Genomic DNA, 22,886 nt, shown 5'->3' with positions numbered 1-22,886 from the left:
CTAATAGTGTCTTTGACCTCAGGTTCTTTGAAGCCACTTTGTTCTGAGTTTATCTGATCATGAATCATCATCGATATGCTACGCACCATTGAAGGATCTAATTTTTCAACCTTTTCCACAAGAGAGTGAAAAAACTGGTGATCCTCAGACCCGTCAGCATATACGGGAGCAGTAACTGGTGTTAGACGAGGTGCCGCGGCCTAATCTCCCGGGCGGACCGGGGGGTGGACACCTCATGGCAACGTAAGCGGTGATTGGCGCCGAAAGCAACCAATCGTGGAATCAAGCTGCTCGGCAGGACCGGAGCTCGGAGTATGGAAGAGTCGCCACCCACGAATGGAAAAATGAACACCGATCCCTTGCGGGAGACCGGTGAGGGTTCGGAAAACTTAGGTACGAGCCGAGAAGGCTAGCTCCTTTTCGGAGAAAGGCTACTAGGCACCCCGACATCGCCCGGTTATGAACCACCGGCCTCCTACTCAGCGTGTTAGGCGATAACGGACTAATCGCATATTTCTTTAAGTTTAAAATTCATTTGAAACCTTTTCTTTCTCGTTTTGAAAACCGTTTTGAGCATATATTATTAAAAGCCATTTTGGTAAAGAATCACCCATTTACATCAGTTCAAGATACATAAGAGAGAGAGGGGGGAGAAGAAAGAATCGATTTGTTTACAATGTGATTTATGCTTCGTATTACACACTAACTCTAAACTAAACTCACTTCCCAAAAACGAGTTTATTTACATGGTTCGTATCTTAATCGCCGTTGGAACGATTTAGGTACGTTTCAAAACCCCGTTTAATGACGTTCACTCGAATCGCCGTTGGAACGACTCGAGCGTTCGAAAATGTTGAGATAAAAGTTTTAACAAGAAAACGTGATTAAGCATACAAGTCAATTTATTTTGTTCAAAAACCATTTAGGAAAAAACAACTCAAAAACTCTATTATTTACAATTAAAAGCAATTTTAATTACAAGGTTCGCTTAATCCGTCGTTGGAACGAATTAAGGTTTTAAAACGTGATGTTTTAAGAAATGGTTTAAAAATGTCAAGAAAACATTATTTATACTTTAAGAACATCTAGAAAAGCTTTAATTTAAACAAACAAATTAAACTCTCTTTTTTGTAATTTATTTTCCCCTTTTTACTCAATTAATCCTTACTTGAATGTAATTACAACAATAAATGAACTAGACCAAAATTCATCAATTGAAAACTAATTTAAAACATATATCCCCAAATGCCAAAAGAATAAGGAAATGAACATATACATATATATATACTTATATATTAAAAAATAATGACATACATATAACTTTGAAAACCAAGTAAAGGATACCACCTAATATAGCTAAGTATATGTATAATAATGAAAATAACACTAAGTATGATATACTATAATCAAAACTCATGAAAATAATGAATAAAGTTTACAAATAAGAAAATAGCTCTCGGTTCAAAAATAGAACTTATATCATAACCCCAAAAATCAATTAATCATCCAAAAGCCCAAAAAACTATACATATATAATTATATATAATTTATAAAATCAAATCAATATAAATCAAATTCTTAATATAGAATAAATAGATATATAATATGTAAATAATAATTAATATAAATCCAAAGTACATTTATCAAATATTTTACATAATTAAATAGAGGTATATTTAAGAAGGAAAGTTAAAAGAAGTAATAAAAAGGCTCAAAAATGGGTATTTAGAGTTCCAGCAGATTTACCGACGGAAAATCCGTCGGTAAACAGCAATCAGTGACAGAAAAAGAAGAATTATAGAAACAGTTCACAACTTTCCAGATTTATTCAAAAGCTTTAGATTAGATCTATTCTATCGTTTTGGAACTCCGAACTACCAAAAATGGATCATAGTCTATAATGGAGGTTCTTAAACGATGTTTTTTATTTAAAACGTTATTTAGAAAAATTTTCTAAAACTTATAATTACAACGTTTTTAATACCCGAACTACCTTTGAATCGGATCACGGTTCGTATTGGGATATTAAAACGAGGTTTTTATTTTAGAAAAAAACCGAACGTTTATCTAATACGAGACGAAAATTAAATAAATACGAAAAATTAAATAAAACGTGATAAATAAATAAATAACTAAATAAATAAAATTATAACATAAAAATAAATAAATAAAATAAATAAATAAAATAAAATAAAACGAGTCTAGTCCTCGGATAATACCTCAAGTTCGGTATCTGACAGTCGAAGTCGGTCGATTGCACGAGTTGGGATTTTCCGATGTTTTTTTATGTTTTTGGTAAAATATTTAACTTTTTGGAGATTTTCAATTTTTAGGAAAAAAAAATGTTTTCTCCCAAAAAAATCAACTTTCTCTCTCTAGAAAATGTTCTAGTGTGAGAAGCTCTCCCTAAAATCCCCCCCACAAATGCATTGGGATCCGTGCCTTAAATAGGCACCGGATCCCGAAAGCTTTGGGCGATGCTCAAATAAAATTGGGCGTCGCCCAAAGCCGGTTGGGCGAACGCACAACTTATGTTGGGCGAACGCCCAACTTTCGTTGGGCGGACGCCCAACATGGTTGGGCGAACGCCCAACTATCGTTGGGCGCGCGCCCAACCAGCGTTGGGCGCGCGTGCCCAACTGACATTGGGCATTCGCCCAACGACCGTTGGGCGTCCGCCCAACGTCGCTGGGCGCTCGCCCAGCGGCCGCCGGGCGCACTCGCCCAGCGGCCATCGGGCGTGCGCCTCGCGGTGTCGGGCGCGCGTGCGCTCCGCGCTGCCGGGTCTGCGCGCCCAACGGACGTCGAGCGTGCGCCCCGCACTACCGGGCGTGCGTCCAACTGTCGTCGGACATGCGTCGGCTGCCGCTAGGCGCTCGCACCACGTCGCTGAGCACTCGCGAGCCGTCCACTTGACGACCGCGACTCACATTAACTTTTCTTTTCTTATTATATATTTTTGTTTTAAAATTTCCGGAATCAACCGCTTCGACCGTCTTGTTTATAGGTTTTCGTCACAGGTCCTCCGACTCGGTGTCTATAGTTGCCCCTACTTTCCTATTTTGACAGTGATGTGTGTGTTTTGAAAACGTTTTTTGCTAACGCAACACATGCAATGTAAAACATATAAAAGTAAGAGACACGTAAAGAGTAGGAGGAAGAATACCTAACCTTTGCGCTGCGCGTTCCGGTGTCGTTCTCGATTCTTTCCGTCCTTGCCTTTGAATCGGCTGCCGGCGGATGTTCTTCTTACGGACCCTAGCCTAAGTTGACTGCGGGTAAAAATGGCTCAAAAGCAACCTTGGTGCACGACCGCGAGTAAAATGGCTCAAAAGCGACCCCGGCCTGCGACCGGGGGGGGGGGGGGGGGGGAATGGCTCAAAAGCAACCCTGGTCTATGACCGTGGGTAAAATGGTTCAAAAGCAACCCCGGTCTACGACCGGGGGTAAAATGGCTCAAAAGCAACCCTGGTCCACGATCACGGGTAAAAATGGCTCAAAAGCAACACTGGTCCACGACCGCGGGTAAAAATGGCTCAAAAGCAACCCTGGTCCACGACCGCGGGTAAAATGGCTCAAAAGCGACCCTAGTCTACGACTGTGGGTAAAATGGCTCAAAAGCAACCCTGGTCCACGACCGCGGGTAAAAATGGCTCAAAAGCAACCCTAGTCCACGACCGCGGGTAAAATGACTCAAAAGCGACCCCGGTTCACGACCGGGGTAAAATGGCTCAAAAGCGACCCTAGTCTACGACTGTGGGTAAAATGGCTCAAAAGCAACCCTAGTCCACGACCGCAGGCAAAACGGCTCAAAAGCAAAGGTTCTTTTTAACAATTCTGAATTCTTTTAAAACACCGTTGTCTGTATTTTCTCACTGGAGCTAGTGCCTTGGAGGTTTGAATGGTTTGATAGGAACGTCTTTTTAGTCCGGAATGATTCAAACTAACAATTATTTTTCTGTTGACTGTCGTCTGTATTTTGACTGGTGCCGCTGTTCTGTAAAGTTTGGCTGTCGTCTGGAGTCCCATCTTGATACTATTGGTCACTGTCTGGCAGAAACGCCGGCTGAAACGGACTGCAAATCGGAGGTCTGTGCATTTGGTAAATAATTATTTACTTTTTACCTTTATGTCACATCATACTTTTTTACTATTTACGTGTGTGTAATGGTGTATGAATGCGCACAAACGACGTTTTACAGCATCCATGTTTATAACATCACTTGCTCTCATGCCCATGACATCATCAACGCCCATGACATCATTCACGCCCATGACATCATTTTATTTGCCTATAAATAAGACTTCCCCTTCTTCATTTCTCCAACACCTCTCATTATGGCCGATTCCAACTCTGATGTTCTTCGCTCTTTCATGCGCCGTCTAGATTGGGACACTCTTGATTGTCCCCAGCTAGCCGGTTTGAAGTATTTACGGGATGTCAAAATAGATCCTTTCTTAATCCGAGCTGCCATCACCTTTTGGGATCCTGACTACCATGTGTTCCGCTTCGGTCCTCAAGAGCTGTGTCCCCTTTTAGAAGAGTTTGAAGCCATTATGGACTTTCATTTTGCTGCCCCTCCTCGACCAGCCCTTCCTGATCTTAACCCCCCATACCCGAGATTGATGTGCTCCCTTCTCGAGCTTTCCAAGGCCAGGGTTCATTCTTTGACAGACCAGCACCACTTCGTCAAGTTGCTGGATCTCCTCTCCCATATACTGAGCATCTCCCCCTCGACTGCCGGCTTTAAAAACTCGGTGAGGTTTCTCCTTCTCAGCCATTACCTCCTAGTATCTTCTACTGGAAAAGGGGATTACCAAATTCTGACTTTGCTCACCCGGATGGGAAACGGTTACTCTGTTTATCCCACCATCCTCATGGAGACACTGTTGGACTTGGATGACTGCCAGAGAAGTTGGATGGCTGGACGATCTTCTCGTCTGTCTAGGAGCCCTTTGTTACTTCAGGTATACTCTATGCTCCAGTATATATCTCTTTGAGTTCCATCGGTTCATTCCTTCTTTCTTTTTCTTTTTAGATTTGGCTTCAAGAGAAGTTCCAAATGATGACTCCCCCATTGACTCGGTATGACCTCGGCGGACCCTATTCGTCGTATTCCCCCAAGTGGCATCTCCACCGGACTTTGAGGGTGCGAGGCTTGTCCTTTGATCAATGGAGAATTTTCTTAGAAGGTGCTTCTGATCAGGATATCATGTGGATGTGCCCCTGGTGGCGTTTGACTAGGGTCTCGACCGGTTTTGGCGGGAGGAGAATGTTTTGCGCTGGTCTTCGCTCATCCTCTTGCTATTATCCCCCTCGGGTGTCGCGCCAATACAATGTGTTCCAAGCATTTACCCCTGACTTGGGGGTGATAGAGGTCCTTCCTTTGACGGCCCGTGGCCTGGCAACGCTAGAGGTTAACTGGGACAACCGCTCGGATGTCTATAGCTGCTGCTCTTGGCCTAATTATACCCCGGAGGTCCTTGCTTCATGGACTTCTTCGTACTTCACCCCAAGGTTTGGGACCACCTTCGTTACAGATGATTCTTACAAGGCGAGGGTGTTGGCTTTGAAGGCTGAGGCCAGCCGTAGGGCCTAGGAGGATCGAGGTTTTGGGCTTGTTGTACCATCTTATGCTTTCCAATAACCCGCATGTGGTGCTGGTAATCTTTAGTGAAGTTGATTGATTATGGCTTTTCGGTTTGGGCGAGGTTTTAGTAGGAAAAAAAAAACTCATGATTTGTAACGCTATGCATTCAGTCAATCATAACTATTCCATACATTCTCTTCGAATATATTCATGCCTTTATTTATTTACAAGCAACAGAAATACTTAGTCTCTTATACATTATTTTTGTAATTGCTCAAGATATAACTACCGTTACCAGGACCTACCTTTTTTCGGTTTTCAGATCCCAGCGATTTTTCATCTCTCCTTTTTCTATCCCGGAATTTTCAAATGAGTGCCCTTTCGGGTTTTCACCCATTGGGATGTCCCTGATTGTTGCATAGGTCGCCCTTTGTGGGTTTTCAACCTATCGGGAATTTTTCTTTCTTTTTTTTTACGAAAAGTATTTCTTAAGCCTATCCAGATTGGTAGGTTCAGAGAACTCCATGCCGTCCATAGTAGTTAACTTCACCGCTCCTTTGCTTAGTATCTTCTTCACGAAGAACGGCCCTTCCCAGTTTGGCCTAAACTTGCCCCTCGGGTCGGTGTGCGTCACATGGATCTGTTTTAGCACCATATCCCCTTCTTTGATAGGGCTGGCCTTGACCTTTTTGTTGAAGGCTCGGGCCATCCTTCGCTGATATAACTGCACATGGTAAAGGGCCTCCATTCTCTTCTCGTCCACCAATGCCAACTGCTCATATCGCTTCTTCACCCATTCCGTCTCGGGAATTCCTGCTTCCATCGCGATTCTCAACGATCGCTTTTCAATCTCAATCGGCAGGACTGCTTCTGCCCCATACACCAAGGAAAACGGTGTTGCCCCAGTTGATGTTCTAACCGTCGTGCGATAAGCCCATAACGCGAGTGGAAGCTGCTCGTGCCAATTCTGATGTGATTCTACTGTCTTTACGAGAATCCTTTTAAGGTTCTTATTAGCCGCTTCTACTGCGCCATTAGCTTGCGGACGATACGCAGAAGACCTATGATGTTCAATACCGTACTCTTGGAATAGACTTTTCACTTCTCCTTGAAACTGGACCCCATTATCCGTGATCATATGATGAGGCACTCCGAACCTGGTGATCAAGTGCTTTTCAATGAACTTCCTCATCTGTTTAGACCCCAACTTGCTAAATGATTCTGCCTCTACCCACTTGGTGAAGTAATCAATGGCGACTGCAATGAATTTGTGCCCGTTTGAAGCATTAGGCCTCACCTCTCCGATAATATCAATGCCCCAAGCTGCAAACGGCCAAATGGGCGCTAATACGTGCAGTTACATAGCTGGTAAATGATTATAATCTCCGTGGATTTGACAATCATGGCATTTCTTCGCATATTCATTACAATCTCTTTCCATGGTGAGCCAATAGAAGCCCTGCCTTATGATTTTCTTTGCCAACACCGCTCCTCCCATATGGGCCCCACAAATTCCCGAGTGTACTGACTCCATTGCCTCGCGGGCTTCTCCCGCATCCAAGCACCTCAGTTGTAAACCATCGGTATGCCTTTTGTAAAGCAAGTCGTCGTGGATGACGAACTGCTGAGCTAACCTTCTAATCACAGCTTGATCCCTAAGTTCCGATTCTGCCTGGTATGTTCCGCTCTTCATGAAGTTTACGATATCGAAATACCATGGCTTTTCATCTGCCCCCAACAGCATTACATCTTCATAGCATGGTTTGTGAGACCTCTTCAATACCAAAGGCTTCGAGGCAGGGTTCCGAGGGTTATCCCATACTGATACCAAAGTGGCCAAAGCATCCGCTGCCTGGTTCTGTGCTCGAGGAATGTGATAAAAACGACATTCATTGAATCTTTGTGCCAACCCTTCTAGCTAGTCTAAGTATGGACGTAACCTTTCTTCCCTTACTTCCCAGTTTCCTTGTGCCTGTTCGATGATCAGCTTTGAGTCGCCCCAGATTTCAACATATGATGCTCCCAGTGCTGCTAATGACTCCAACCCATAGATGCACGCTTCATATTCGGCCATATTATTAGTGAGAGGGAAGGATAGCTTCTTTGCCATCGGGATCCTTTCTCCCTCCAGTGAGATAAGTAGCACTCCTACTCCGGCTCCATTTGAGTTAACCGCTCCATCGAAGAACATTTTCCACGGTATAACTTCTATTGCGTTCAAGTGCTCATCGGGAAAGTCATAGCTTATCTCTTCTTTTTCTGCATTCAGAGGCTGATTGGCTAAAAATTCTGCCACGGCTCTCCCTTTAATAACTTTCTTCGTCATATACTCGATGTCGAACTCGGACAAAAGCAACAACCATCGGGCTAGCTTCCCTGTTAGAGACGGAGTTCGGTACAGATACTTCACAGGATCCATCCGGGAAATAATGATCACTTTGTAAGATTGAAAATAGTGTCGTAGTTTCTTTGTTAACCATACTACCGCCACGCACGTCTTTTCGATCATGTTATACTTAAGCTCGTATTCCAGGAACTTCTTCCTCAGATAATACACTGCGTGCTCCACACCGGTGTCCCCTTCTTGGGCCAGCATTGCCCCAATAGATCGCTCTTCGATTGCTACATAGAGGAGAAGCGGGTTTCCAAGTTTAGGCGGTCTCAGAACCGGCGGAGTAGACAAGTAGTCCCGGATCTTCTCTAAGGCTTGCTGACACTTATCATTCCAAATCGTGGGTTGATCTTTCCGTAGCAACTTAAAGATCGGCTCGCAGATTGCAGTGAGTCTTGCTATGAACCGACTGATATACTGAACCTGCCCCAGAAACCCTCTCACTTCTTTCTCATTCTTTGGCGCTGGCATTTCTCGTATGGCCTTCACTTTGTCGGGATCTACCTCAATTCCCTTGTTTTCGATTACATAGCCTAAGATTTTCCCCGATGAAACGCCGAAGAAGCACTTCTTCGGGTTTAACCTTAGTTTGAATTCTGCAATTCGGGCCAAAAACTTCTCGAGTGCAGCGAAATGCCCCTCTCTCGTCTCCGACTTGACCATCATGTCGTCCACATAAACCTCTACCTCTTTGTGTATCATGTCATGGAATAGTGCCGTAGCCATTCGCTGGTAAGTTTCCCCGGCGTTTTTCAAACCAAACGGCATCACCCTATAGCAGTATGTTCCCCACTCGGTTGTGAACGAGGTTTTTGCTTTGTGTTTCTCGGCCATCTGGACTTGCATGTAGCCCATGAAACCGTCCACATTCGTGTGTAAGACGCTCGATGCTGCACTATCGATTAACACGTCAATATGAGGTAGCGCGAATTCATCTTTGGGGCACGCCTTGTTAAGATCTCTATAATCGACACACATTCTCACTTTGCCGTCCTTCTTAGCGATGGGCACTACATTTGCGACCTAAGGGGGATAGTCGATTACTTCGATGAACCCTACTTCTAACTGCTTCTTCACTTCTTCTCTGATCTTATCTGCCCATTCTGGTCTCATGCGTCGGAGTTTCTGTTTCACGGGCTTAACATCGGGGTATGTTGGAATACGGTGAGTTACGATTGATTGATCGATTCCTGGCATGTCTTCGTACGTCCAAGCAAACACTATTTCGTATTTTTTAATTATTCTCTCAAATTCTTTCCTCTATTCAATAGTTAATTCTTGAGCAATTTGTATAAGTTTAGGATTTTCATCCGTACCAAGATTGAAAATTGACATTTCTATTGTATTGATTTCAAATGTAGGCATGTTATATGAATGAGAATGCATGGAATGATCACGATCAACATCAAGCAAGTAACCAAAATCAGAATTCATTTCATTGATAGTGTTGGCGAGTACATCATCGGATTCAAATAAAGCAGTAATACAATTCTCATCATCAGGGTTCTCGGGTTTCTCATAGGCTTTGGAGGTACCGGGTTCGCCCATCGCTCCCGCAGTTGCTTCAATAGTGATGACCTGCTCCTCGGCATTCAAATCTAACATCATGATCTCCTCGACGAGGCAGCTTGCCTTTCCTTTGCCCCAGTCGGTAACATCATTGAAGATCTCAAAACCTGGCAGAATCTTTCCTTCGGTGCTAGCAGCCACTTCCGACTCATCATCAGACTCATCCCAGATGTTGATCGGAACCCTCTGATTGATACCTTCCTCGTCGGAGGAACTTCCCCAAATGTCCACGACCATCAGATCCATTATGTGAGGGACATTCGGATTTATGTAGGAAGGGTCCGACGATCCATACCGAGCCCAGCCTATCAGTTCTTCATAGTCCTTGAGGAACACTCCATTCATTCTTCTAGCCACGAGTGGAATAGCACCCTTCCGGATGCACATGAGTTGCTCCTGATCACTCAAGGTGACCCGACACGAGGCATACTTGAACCTCCATCTTCTAGCATAATCCACGAATGCTTCCTCGGGAAATTGCTTGATCCTTTCTAAACCTTCCAACGACCCTTTCCACGGAATGTACATCTCATACCTCTGCACAAAGGCCTCCATGAGGGATCCCCAGTCCCCTTTTGTCTTTGCCGAGAGCATTCGGTGCCACATCAAAGCTTCTCATATGAGTGTCTTTGGAAAATGCTGGACTAACTCACTTCGGTAGAGTCCCGCGTCAAACATGTAGGCACGGAAACGGTTTATGTGATCAATGGGATTCTCATTTCCCTTATACTTAGACATGGCTGTTACTGCTTCCGGTGTCTCCTCTTCGGGTAATGCAGGCATTTCCTCTGGACATTCCCGCGCGGCGTATTTCTTGATGAATCTCTTAGTCATTTTTGCCCAATCTGCTTTAACGTGCATTGGAAGAGACATGTACCACACTAGTGACTCTCCTGCTAGTGAGTTGCAAAACAAGCTCGTGATCTCCCCCTCTTTGAAACCTAGAGGACCCATAGCCGATAGATAAAAATGCAAGTGCTCCATGGGGTCCTTCCTTTCATTATACTTGCTGACAGTCGGAAACGGACGTTTGATAGGCCCAATTTGCATCGCGCTATATTCCCCTGCCTGTGTTTTGTCTCTTCGATACTTCATCAAAAACAAGCTTGACATCAGTGACCAATCATGCTTAGTCGAGTCAGGTAGCGATTGAAACCACCTCAAAGGTTCGCCCACCAGCGAAAGATAGAACCCTGGAGCGACTTTTTCCACTTTGTATGGCTCCCCAAACATAGCACACACGTATCCATACAAATGAGCTTCGGGGTCTTCTACCCCACTAAACAATTTCAACATAGGCATGATCCTCCGAGATGATACTTCCTCGGTTTCCTCAGTTTCAGTCCTATCGTCCAACACTTCTTCCGTTGGCTCTTCCTCCAAAACAGACACGTATAACCCATTTCCCACATCCCTTTTCTCATCGGAGTCCAGCAGCTCCTCCTTAAATTCACAAAATGACCCTACCCCCAAGTTTTCCTCCAACTTAGATCCGATTGCACCTACCCCATGGCTAGTTTTCTCGATGGCATTGAGTTCAAGAACTCCTACTATGACGGGTTCTACGTGAGCACTCGGCCCTCCGGCACCATTCCCCAACTTCCTCCGTTTAGTATGAGATGTTTTCTGTTCTCCCTCAACTATCAAGGCGTAGTAGTAAATTTGATTGAAATTGGTGAAAGGCATATGCCGCAGCTCCTCTTTAATATACAGCGATGCGTTGCCAATTACCATTCGGATCTGATCTTGCTCAAGCGGCTCCTGCTTCATAACTTCCGCCTTGGCTCTCCACCTGCCCATAAAATCAGACAAGGACTCCCCTGCTCGCTGCTTGGTGCTCTCTAGCTCTTTCCAAGTAACCTCCAACATAGCGTTGAAGCTATATCGGGTAATGAATGCCTTCGCTAGTTCCTTCCAATCTCTCTTTGTTACCAACGGTAACGCGTGAAACCATATGAGGGCAGCTCCCTCCAGATAAGCATTAAACAGCCCCAAGACTTGCTCCTTGGTCAAGATTGTGTGCTTCATCACCGCAACATACCGATTCATGTGAGCGATAGGATCCCCTGTTCCATCAAACTTCTCCATGTCCGGGATCTGGAATTTCAAAGGCAAAGCCGTTGTTGATAAACAGTTCTTCAAATCATAAAAATCCTGACCCCCGGAGCTTCCTTCATGCAAATCTTGCACCTCCTGAGTGACGTGCTGCTTCCATTCCTCTCCTTTAACTCTCTCCTTCTCGAGACGTTTTTGGATGTAATCCTGATAGTCATCCTCGTCCCCAAAGCGGGGATCAGTGTTCATGTCATTCTGAGTATGCTTACTCCCACTCTTGTTATCCTTCAGTGCCAGCCCAGTTAGCTGGTCTAAAATTGTAGTCAACTGAACGCTGATATTGTTTACGACTCTTTCTAACCCAGCAATCCTCTCATCCGGTGTAGACATATTGACAGAATATCAAGCTGACTTGAACGAAGATGATTCAGAAGCCACTACTCTCGATTCGGAACCGTCAATCTGTAGCTGATCAAACTGCCCGACTAACCGGTTACTCTCGCGAAACCACAACCGCTTAATGACGAAGTCTGCGTGCACGGTCATCCATTAGTATGTATGCATGATTTTATATGCATGATTCGTGGTGTGTGCGTTTATTTATTTACGGATATATAAGATAAGAAGAACAAACGTTAGTCTAATTACACGTATCACAACATCTCTCTTCCACCCTTATTCCTCCACACACTCGATGGTCCAAGTCTCTTTCCTAGGATTTTGGTTTGGGGCTCACATTGCGGTCCAGGGGACGCGTGATGCCGACGATTTATTGCGGAAAAGTAAATCACTCATCAGCCAATACAGTTCGTTTTGACGTATCAACGTTCAGTGACTAAGATATCGACCAAGCGGATTGTCCTTTCGGGATAACTCATCTTTTGTCATTTTGCGAGATGCATTAGTTTGGGTTTTGACTCCCTTTGAGCGCATCTCGGTTTTTAGATGTGGTACGAGTTATTCTTTCAGTCCAACCGTTCGTTATTGACAATGACTCGTTCCCTTTTATTCGCGTGGGTTCGTGTCTCGATTTTTGGATTACGACGGGATCTTTTGGATCTATCGAGAGACGCAACCATGTGTTTGTTTAGTGATGAAATCACTTTTTATTTTAAGGAACGGATTCATCGCGTAACGTGTTTGTTTTTAGCGTCAAGAATCCGTTTGCTCGTTTTTTACCACGTGAAAAGACGGTGAGTCTTATTTGAGCGCGTGGTAATCTTTCGGCTATTAACAAGTTTTTATTCCTTCCAATCTACGGGATATATCACCCTAGCATGGTTATAGAAAATCAACGTTTCGTTTAATCGCGTGCTTATTCGAAGCAGGGATATCACCGTTCTTTTTCAGTTAGGCACGAGTCAAGCAAAACACGTAGATCGGGCCATACTTCTTGTAGTTTTGGTAACGGTCGAAATGATCGAGCCATTAGTCAAACCCACAGTCTCGTCCATATGGCGCAATTATGCGGTTTAGCTTAATTCGGCTTCATGATTTTAAACGGCGTATATACCAGTTCGAGGCACGTATTTAACGGCATTGGTTCATTTTCTTTAACTGCCCTTGGGATGGATATATATCGTAGATACAGAATGACTTTGGTCGTTAATTTATTTTTGCTTTTCTTTTATTTTCTTAGTCACCTTTGCGGACACGTCCATTTCTCTCAAGAGCAACACAAGGCATAACGTAAGAGCTCGTCTTTTATTCGGAAGGGACGGGCCATGTTTGCGAAACTCTTTACGTTACAACGGGGTCGTTCAAAACAGAAATGTTCTTCGTTTTCGTTCTGTCATAATCTCGTTTCATCCCAACGTATTTAAAGAATGTGAATAACGGCTACTGTTAATATAGTCTTTTGAATCGAGATATAACTATCCTTAATATCAAACCAATTTGAACTAATACATGCTTACGTCACAACGCATTTCCTGAACATGTGCCTTCTTCGGGACACGGAAAGGGACCAGGCGGGTCGCACAAGTTCATTCATACGAGATGACTAAGTCGTCTTTAGTTTGAATCGTTTCGATGTTTTGGGGTAGTTTGTATATCGGTTTAAGAGTATATATTAACGTATCGTTTCATTTCCTTTACATATTTTAGGATTAGACACGTATCATGGCAATTTGAAAACACGAACTGATTCATTTATCACATCAAAAATGGTAACGGGTAATCCTATGGCAACTTCTAAGGCTACTATATGCTGACACGGCTGATCGCGGGACCTCACAGGACCGCACAAATTCGCCCCTAACGAATGGATGGGGACCCTTTGGCGCCTTACTGTAAGGGGGAACTTACACTAGCCTCTTTCGAGCGACGAATGGACTCTCGCTAGAGGTTTCGCGGAAATTACCCAAAAGGTTTGCAATAATGCTTATGAATGCATACGAAAAGAAATAATACGATCCGTCCCCGTTAAGGGCTTAATACACGCCTTCCGGAATCAAATTTCTCGCTTCCCCAGCAGAGTCGCCACTTGTTAGATGAGGTGTCGCGGCCTAATCTCCCGGGCGGACCGGGGGGTGGACACCTCATGGCGACGTAAGCGGTGATTGGCGCCGAAAGCAACCAATCGTGGAATCAAGCTGCTCGACAGGACCGGAGCTCGGAGTATGGAAGAGTCGCCACCCACGAATGGGAAAATGAACACCAATCCCTTGCGGGAGACCGGTGAGGGTTCGGGAAACTTAGGTACGAGTCGAGAAGGCTAGCTCCTTTCCGGAGAAAGGCTACTAGACACCTCGACATCGCCCGGTTATGAACCACCGGCCTCCTACTCAGCGTGTTAGGCGATAACGGACTAATCGCATATTTCTTTAAGTTTAAAATTCATTTGAAACCTTTTCTTTCTCGTTTTGAAAACCGTTTTGAGCATATATTATTGAAAGCCATTTTGGTAAAGAATCACCCATTTACATCAGTTCAAGATACATAAGAGAGAGAGGGGGGAGAAGAAAGAATCGATTTGTTTACAATGTGATTTATGCTTCGTATTACACACTAACTCTAAACTAAACTCACTTCCCAAAAACGAGTTTATTTACATGGTTCGTATCTTAATCGCCGTTGGAACAATTTAGGTACGTTTCAAAACCCCGTTTAATGACGTTCACTCGAATCGCCGTTGGAACGACTCGAGCGTTCGAAAATGTTGAGATAAAAGTTTTAACAAGAAAACGTGATTAAGCATACAAGTCAATTTATTTTGTTCAAAAACCATTTAGGAAAAAACAACTCAAAAACTCTATTATTTACAATTAAAAGCAATTTTAATTACAAGGTTCGCTTAATCCGTCGTTGGAACGAATTAAGGTTTTAAAACGTGATGTTTTAAGAAATGGTTTAAAAATGTCAAGAAAACATTATTTATACTTTAAGAACATCTAGAAAAGCTTTAATTTAAACAAACAAATTAAACTCTCTTTTTTGTAATTTATTTTCCCCTTTTTACTCAATTAATCCTTACTTGAATGTAATTACAACAATAAATGAACTAGACCAAAATTCATCAATTGAAAACTAATTTAAAACATATATCCCCAAATGCCAAAAGAATAAGGAAATGAACATATACATATATATATACTTATATATTAAAAAATAATGACATACATATAACTTTGAAAACCAAGTAAAGGATACCACCTAATATAGCTAAGTATATGTATAATAATGAAAATAACACTAAGTATGATATACTATAATCAAAACTCATGAAAATAATGAATAAAGTTTACAAATAAGAAAATAGCTCTCGGTTCAAAAATAGAACTTATATCATAACCCCAAAAATCAATTAATCATCCAAAAGCCCAAAAAACTATACATATATACTTATATATAATTTATAAAATCAAATCAATATAAATCAAATTCTTAATATAGAATAAATAGATATATAATATGTAAATAATAATTAATATAAATCCAAAGTACATTTATCAAATATTTTACATAATTAAATAGAGGTATATTTAAGAAGGAAAGTTAAAAGAAGTAATAAAAAGGCTCAAAAATGGGTATTTAGAGTTCCAGCAGATTTACCGACGGAAAATCCGTCGGTAAACAGCAATCAGTTCAGAAAAAGAAGAATTACAGAAACAGTCCACAACTTTCCAGATTTATTCAAAAGCTTTAGATTAGATCTATTCTATCATTTTGGAACTCCGAACTACCAAAAATGGATCATAGTCTATAACGGAGGTTCTTAAACGATGTTTTTTATTTAAAACGTTATTTAGAAAAAATTTCTAAAACTTATAATTACAACGTTTTTAATACCCGAACTACCTTTGAATCGGATCACGATTCGTATTGGGATATTAAAACGAGGTTTTTATTTTAGAAACAAAACCGAACGTTTATCTAATACGAGACGAAAATTAAATAAATACGAAAAATTAAATAAAACGTGATAAATAAATAAATAACTAAATAAATAAAATTATAACATAAAAATAAATAAATAAAATAAAATAAAACGAGTCTAGTCCTCGGATAATACCTCAAGTTCGGTATCTGACAGTCGAAGTCGGTCGATTCCACGAGTTGTGATTTTCTGGTGTTTTTTTATGTTTTTGGTAAAATATTTAACTTTTTGGAGATTTTCAATTTTTAGGAAAAAAAATGTTTTCTCCCAAAAAAATCAACGTTCTCTCTCTAGAAAATGTTCTAGTGTGAGAAGCTCTCCCTAAAATCCCCCCCACAAATGCATTGGGATCCGTGCCTTAAATAGGCACCGGATCCCGGAAGCTTTGGGCGATGCTCAAATAAAATTGGGCGTCGCCCAAAGCCGGTTGGGCGAACGCCCAACTTATGTTAGGCGAACGCCCAACTTTCGTTGGGCGGACGCCCAACATTAGTTGGGCGAACGCCCAACATGGTTGGACGAACGCCCAACATGGTTGGACGAACGCCCAACTATCGTTGGGCGCGCGCGCCCAACTGACGTTGGGCGTTCGCCCAATGACCATTGGGCGTCCGCCCAACGTCGCTGGGCGCTCGCCCAGCGGCCATCGGGTGTGCACCTCGCGCTGTCGGGCGCGCGCGCCCCACGGTCGTCGAGCGCGCGCTCCGCGCTGCTGGGTCTGCGCGTCCAACGGACGTCGAGCGTGTGCCCCGCGCTGCCGGGCGTACGTCCAACTGTCGTCGGACACGCATCGGCTGTCGCTAGGCGCTCGTACCACGTCGTTGAGCACTCGCGAGCCGTCCACTTGACGACCGCGACTCACATTAACTTTTCTTTTCTTATTATATATTTTTGTTTTAAAATTTCCGGAATCAACCGCTTCGACCGTCTTGTTTATAGGTTTTCATCACAGGTCCTCCGACTCGGTGTCTACAACTGGTATGTCACTCAAACCTTCAAACGCAAGAGATCTCCAAAAAGGATGGATTTGGTCAGCACGGACCGATGTGTCCGTGTCAATATACGTTTTAAGCTCACATGCACAAGGAATGCCATGAGTCATGGGCAACACGCATCCGCATTCACTTACCACATCCATACTCAATCCTTGCATACGCTTGAGCTCATCATTTAGTACACGCAAGCAGTAATGTGAAACGTGTAAGCCGAGATACTTGAAAGGTGCTCCACAGTGAGCCACCGCAGATCTTCTTCTCGAGTCCTCGAGTGAGTATCTGATTATATACAGTAAAGGATTACAAAACTAATATATTACACTTTAAAAGATTAAAGCAAATAACAGAATAAATGTCTTACTTGATCGCCTCGATCTGAGCCTCAATGTCCTTGTGCACCTTCGCCCACACTGTATCGAGTGCACCAGTAGATGAATTCAACCACTGTTTCAACTGTGCATGTGAACTCTCCACTCGACAGGTTGTGGTGTTTCCTAAGTGCAACACCTTGTTCGTCCATGCTCGACAAAACTTCTCTTTATGCATTAGCCATGTGGTCTCCACGTACTCTATCACACGAGGCCAGTTGGCAGTAGTATCCTTCATGGCATCCACTTTTGCCTCATATTCGGCTATTGCCAGGGCTTCAGTTATACATTTCCATTTGGAATTCTTAAAAATTTCACCAAAACTCTTCACTCCACACAACTTGCCTACTCTATCCTCCACATCTTTATTAATAATGCCATGTGCACAATAAATGATGACTATGAAGAAATACCTCACGAACCGGCCTCATCAGTCCTAACTCCCGGTCTGTAGCAATGGTTGTTGGATGCACATCAGGTTGGAGCAAAAGCTTTAATTTTTGTAACACCCACATATAACTTCCCTCAGTTTCATCCTTTATGATTGCATAGGCGATCAAGAAGTTTTTGTTTGAAGGCGTCATTCCAATGATCTCAAAGAATGGCATCTTATACTTGTTTGTTTTATATGTTGAATCCATACCAACAAACAAGTAATAAGATCAGAACAGTGTGATCGATGTAGGATGTGCCATAAATAAGTGAGTCACAACATTGCTGCCCGGCACCGCTTGCGTCCAATGTACATATTCCTTATCTATAGCAAACCGATAAAACTGACCGATTACATCCTGACCCTCAAAGCTCTCAGTCCTGATTTTCTCCCTGTAGTTATAGATATGTCTTTGTGTCGGGCAATCCTCCGGATGTTTTTCTTTGATTGGAGCAAAAATAGCACAAGGCTTAGCTTGGGCTGAACTCATTTCACGAACAAGTTTTTTAGAACCCGGGCTTAGTCCGCTCATCTGTCTGTAGCCCTGATGATATACAGCCAACTAATGACAGTGTTGTCCTCTATCTCCAGCAATCCCATTCACCACCCAACCGCCTAATTCAGCGACTTCCAGAACCTTTATCTGGAATTTGCAACCACAGTACTTTGTTTTTGTATCCCTCCGTACTACTTCCTCCATATCCATATCCTTTTTCCTTCTATAATTCTTCATACCACGAGCACATTTAACCAATATCCATTTTGACTTGCCCCTTGTCTTGTGCGATGCTATGGTTATCTCGAAGCCGATCCCAATTGCCGTCTGTTTTGCCCAATTAACAGCTTCATGATATGTTTCAAACGTTTGTTTGGGAAAAACCGCGAACTGTAATCAATGTCGTTTCCGTCAAAATCTTCAAACGAAACCTCCTGCAAATGATAAATAACGAACATTACATTCCAACACGCGACATTTCTACAACGTTTCGGTGTCTAAACCTGAAAATTCGCCACAAATATGCTCGGACGTGTGAGCATCACGCTCCACCATGTGGTGGGCGTATGAGTATCACGCCTCATCATGAGGTAGGGCATATGAACATCACATCCCACCTCATGGTGGGGCGTGATACTCACACGTCCGAGGGCCGAACCAGCGATTTATTTTTCAAAAAATTTACAGATATCAAAGGAAGTTCAATCGGAAAAATACCTCAACTTCAGGGACAGCGTCACTCCCATCTCTTTCCGGTGATAACGGATTGCTCTCCATCAAACGTGTTGTCTTTGATTTCGGATCAAAATGTATTTGGGAGAGTTTGAGAGAGTTTGGGAGGGTTTGGAATTTTCAATTTTTGGTTAAAGGGCAGTTACGTCTTTTTTCGGGGCTGGAAGTGTGAAATTGGGGCTGGGTATAGTAATCCACTTTAAAAACTATTATATTTTACGCAGTCGCAAAACATTTTGGTATCGGTATATTACTTTATGTGTTAGTTCAGAATATCAATGTATTAATACTATTTTAAAAGGTTCATTGAAGTTTTTTCTGTCTCTATTTCGGAGAGTTTTTCTCAGAATTAATTGTTCGTGGCCATACCCCTATCTCAAGGGATTTCTTTTGTCAGTACGATTTTTACTTCTATTTATTTTTCTCACATGTTATCACTTAATATAATTATTTCATTAACAAAAAAATTTAAAAAATAATATAATATAACTAAAATTCTAAATTCCATTAATTCTTATCCAAAATTAGATATTTTGCATTGACGCATAAAGTAATGCGACGAAGCTAAAATGTTATGCAGTTACACAGAATATAATAGTTTTTAAGTATAAAAACAAATTTCAGATATCAAAATATAAGTATGGTAAAGTTCATGCATACAAAAATATATTATATTTTCAGGGTTGATTTGATCCTAGATTAATTTAGGGATAAGGAACCAAAATAAGCTTATGGTTTTTTAGAAAGTAGAATAACATCAATATAGGTCTAACGTTTAAAAAATATATCAATTTAGGTCTCGATAACGGATTGGACACTTCATTTCTATTACTCCGTTAAGTTCTAATTTCTCCCTCCATGTATAATTGACAGAACTTAACAAAGTTATATCACTAATGTATCTTGTTTCGTTATTAATATCTAAATTTGTACAATTTTTTAAATATTACGTGAAACCTAAATTTATACTTTTCTATAAATTATGGGTCTATTTTGATAACTTATCCAATTAATTTAACATTTTCGACTAATTTTAAAGAATTAATTGATACCCACAATTTGAACTAAATTTCTCTCCATATCAACTTTGAAGGTGAATTTAAACCTTTATTCCTTAACAAATATTTTAATTTAGCAAATCTTATTTTACCAAAATTTTATATAGAACGTAAACGATGGAAAATTGGGTATCACCGACTGATACTTGTTTTTGAATAATAAAAGAATTATTTAGAGGTTGTGTCCACACATCCCACGTGGTACAATTTTTTTTTAATCATACCACGTGGGATGTATCGATACAACTGATTCCATAAGTATCTTCTTTCTTTCTTGTCGGGCTTAATATATCATTTTTGTGGTCTCAACTTGACCAAAAATTTTAATTGCCGCCTAAACTTTTAAAGTGTTTTAATAGTTTTTTTAATTTATATAAAATATTTGGTTAGTTTTTTGAATTTATCTAGAAAATTTAATTGATTTTCTAAACTTTTAAAATTTCCTGATTGCTCCTTCAACTTACATAAATATTCAGTTAGCCATGAACTTACACAAAATGTAATCAATTGATCATTCGGCTGCAAAATAAAAAAAAAGTAAGTTAAATGCGGAAGATATATTGCACGAGTCTTAAAAAGGTAAAACGACTAAAATCGGAGTATACGGTTCTTAGATTAGAGAAGACAAATTGTGTAGTTGAGCAAGCAATAACTTCATTTTTAATCTATTTTTTATGCAATAACATTCTAAGATGCGTGGAATACATCTTTCGTATTTAACTTATTTTTTTACGATCGAGTGATTAATTAATTATATTTTACGGTAAGTTTAGAAGACTAATTGAATAGTTTATGTAAATTAAGAGGATATCGAAACACTTTGAAAGTTCAGGAGGCTAATCAAACTTTTTGAAAAAGTTCATGAAGCAAATGATATATTAAACCTTCTTATTAGGATTCACTTGTTTTATGTATACTATTTAGCTTTCAGAAAAAAGTATACTTTGTTTTTATCACGGAAAAAATGCAAAATAAAAATGTACATAGTATTTCATAGGTGCTTAGATTTATCAGTTCGAATTGGTCAGAAGTTTTTAGATGGTTCATTTTCCAATTAAAATTTTTAAAATAAGTTAGGATTCGAATTCGAGATTTAACACTATTCATGTAAATGACATATTTTTCCTCACAAATCACACAAATGCACTCATTTTCTGAAATATTTGGTTATTACATCAATTTTCATCACTATTTCAAAGCATATTTAACTTCAAATGTCCATTTTTCACCTAAAAATTGTAAAATCTCGCATCTTCTGGTCATTTTGAGGTCCCAAACGACTCCATAACTTTTTTTTGCTCCCCTACTAATGGAAGGATGTTAGATTGGCTATGTCCTTGAGGACAGGGCCGGCCCCGCCTCACGATTCCAGACAACTCCGGACAATACTGAACGGTCTGAACGCGTTAATACCCATGTTTAGCTGTCTATTTTAAAACCTTTTTTACAAAAAAAAAAAATTAATAAAAGGGTTTAATTGCGTACCAAGTCAGAAACCGCATGTGACCCCATCTCGAAGTAAGGACAAATCTCGTCCCTTAGCTCAAGCGATGGTACATATCAGCTAACTTCTTCTCTAGAGTCAAACCCACCTGATGCAGTGAATACCTTAACATATATCAATTAGAAAGGTTGGCCTCCTCGACCCTCTTCTAAGACATCTGTGTGTGCCTTGCTAGTTTAGACATTATATTGAAAGAGCAAGAAGCTAGAGAGAAGGTGAAATTTAGTGAGAGAAAGTGTGGGAAGGAAATGGAAGGAAGACCCCTTTATATAGGCCTCATTCCCATCCTTTTCCCTTTCTTCCTTCTTTTACCATATTCAATAGATAAATTGAAGGGCGAGTACGCTTATAATGAAAAATTAATTCCATTATTATTTTCTAAACATCTATTTATCCTAACTTTTAGGAAAAATCATTCATTCAATCTATTTTCCCATCTAATTACTTTTGAAAAAAATCATTACTAATTTATCCTTACTTTTGAATAAATCAATCATTCATCCTATTTTTCCATCTAATTACTTTTGAAAAAATCATTACTCATTTATCCTAAGTTTTTGGATAAATCACTCATTCATCCTATTTTTCTATCTATTTACTTTTAGAAAAAGCATTACTTATTTATCCTAATTTTTGGAAAAAACATTCATTCATCTCATTGCTTCGTCTAATTACTTTTGAAAAAAAAAATCATTACTCATTTATCCGAACTTTTTGGAAAAATCATTCATTACTTTTGGAAAAATCATCCAATCAGTTATCAGTCATTCACCAATCCATCTTCGTAAGAAAAATCATGGGCATTTCCATCTCCAACATGAGTCAAGAAGTCAGATACTGCATCGCATACACCCCACGGGTGGATACTATATGGCATACGATGCAAACTAAAGGCACATACACACTGCTGCAAGGTTAGCCGAATAAATAAAATGCTTGATCATGGCAAATCCATCCACACTTATCCTTTTATTTTAGTTAAACCGAATTCCTTAGGGTGAAATTGCTTTTAATTTTACCAATTAATGACTAAGGCCTATGAAGGCCTAATTATGCAGAATTATCAATTCTGCTCCCACTGAAATTGGATTGTCATCAATTCTAAAATTTAAGTCCATTCAATGTCAGGTGCCACGACCCATTGAATTAATTTTTCAGTTAACACCAATTTTATTTATTCTAGCATAAATATAAAACCATATATTATAACTAAATAATAAAATGCATGTCAACCAAAATTCATTTTATTAAAACTATTCAACCTAAAAAATTTTAATCTATGAATTTCTCAATTAAAAACTTATGAAAACAATTT

The 22,886-nt window shown here is 40.7% G+C and overlaps 1 long non-coding RNA gene across 1 annotated transcript; it reads right to left on the bottom strand.

The window, feature by feature from the left end:
- Positions 1 to 16,659: 16,659 nt before the first annotated feature.
- On the bottom strand, positions 16,660 to 21,793 carry LOC136230566 (uncharacterized). The gene is made up of 4 exons (XR_010689454.1): positions 21,553 to 21,793; positions 18,995 to 20,586; positions 17,342 to 18,711; positions 16,660 to 17,259 (listed from the first exon to the last, which is right to left on the bottom strand). It is a non-coding gene; the product is annotated as an uncharacterized lncRNA (long non-coding RNA).
- Positions 21,794 to 22,886: the final 1,093 nt, after the last annotated feature.

This window comes from Euphorbia lathyris, chromosome 5, assembly GCF_963576675.1.
Source record: "Euphorbia lathyris chromosome 5, ddEupLath1.1, whole genome shotgun sequence".
NCBI lineage: Eukaryota > Viridiplantae > Streptophyta > Magnoliopsida > Malpighiales > Euphorbiaceae > Euphorbia > Euphorbia lathyris.
The sequence above is the reverse complement of the archived record's forward strand: the minus strand, read 5'-3'. Positions and strand labels throughout refer to the sequence as shown.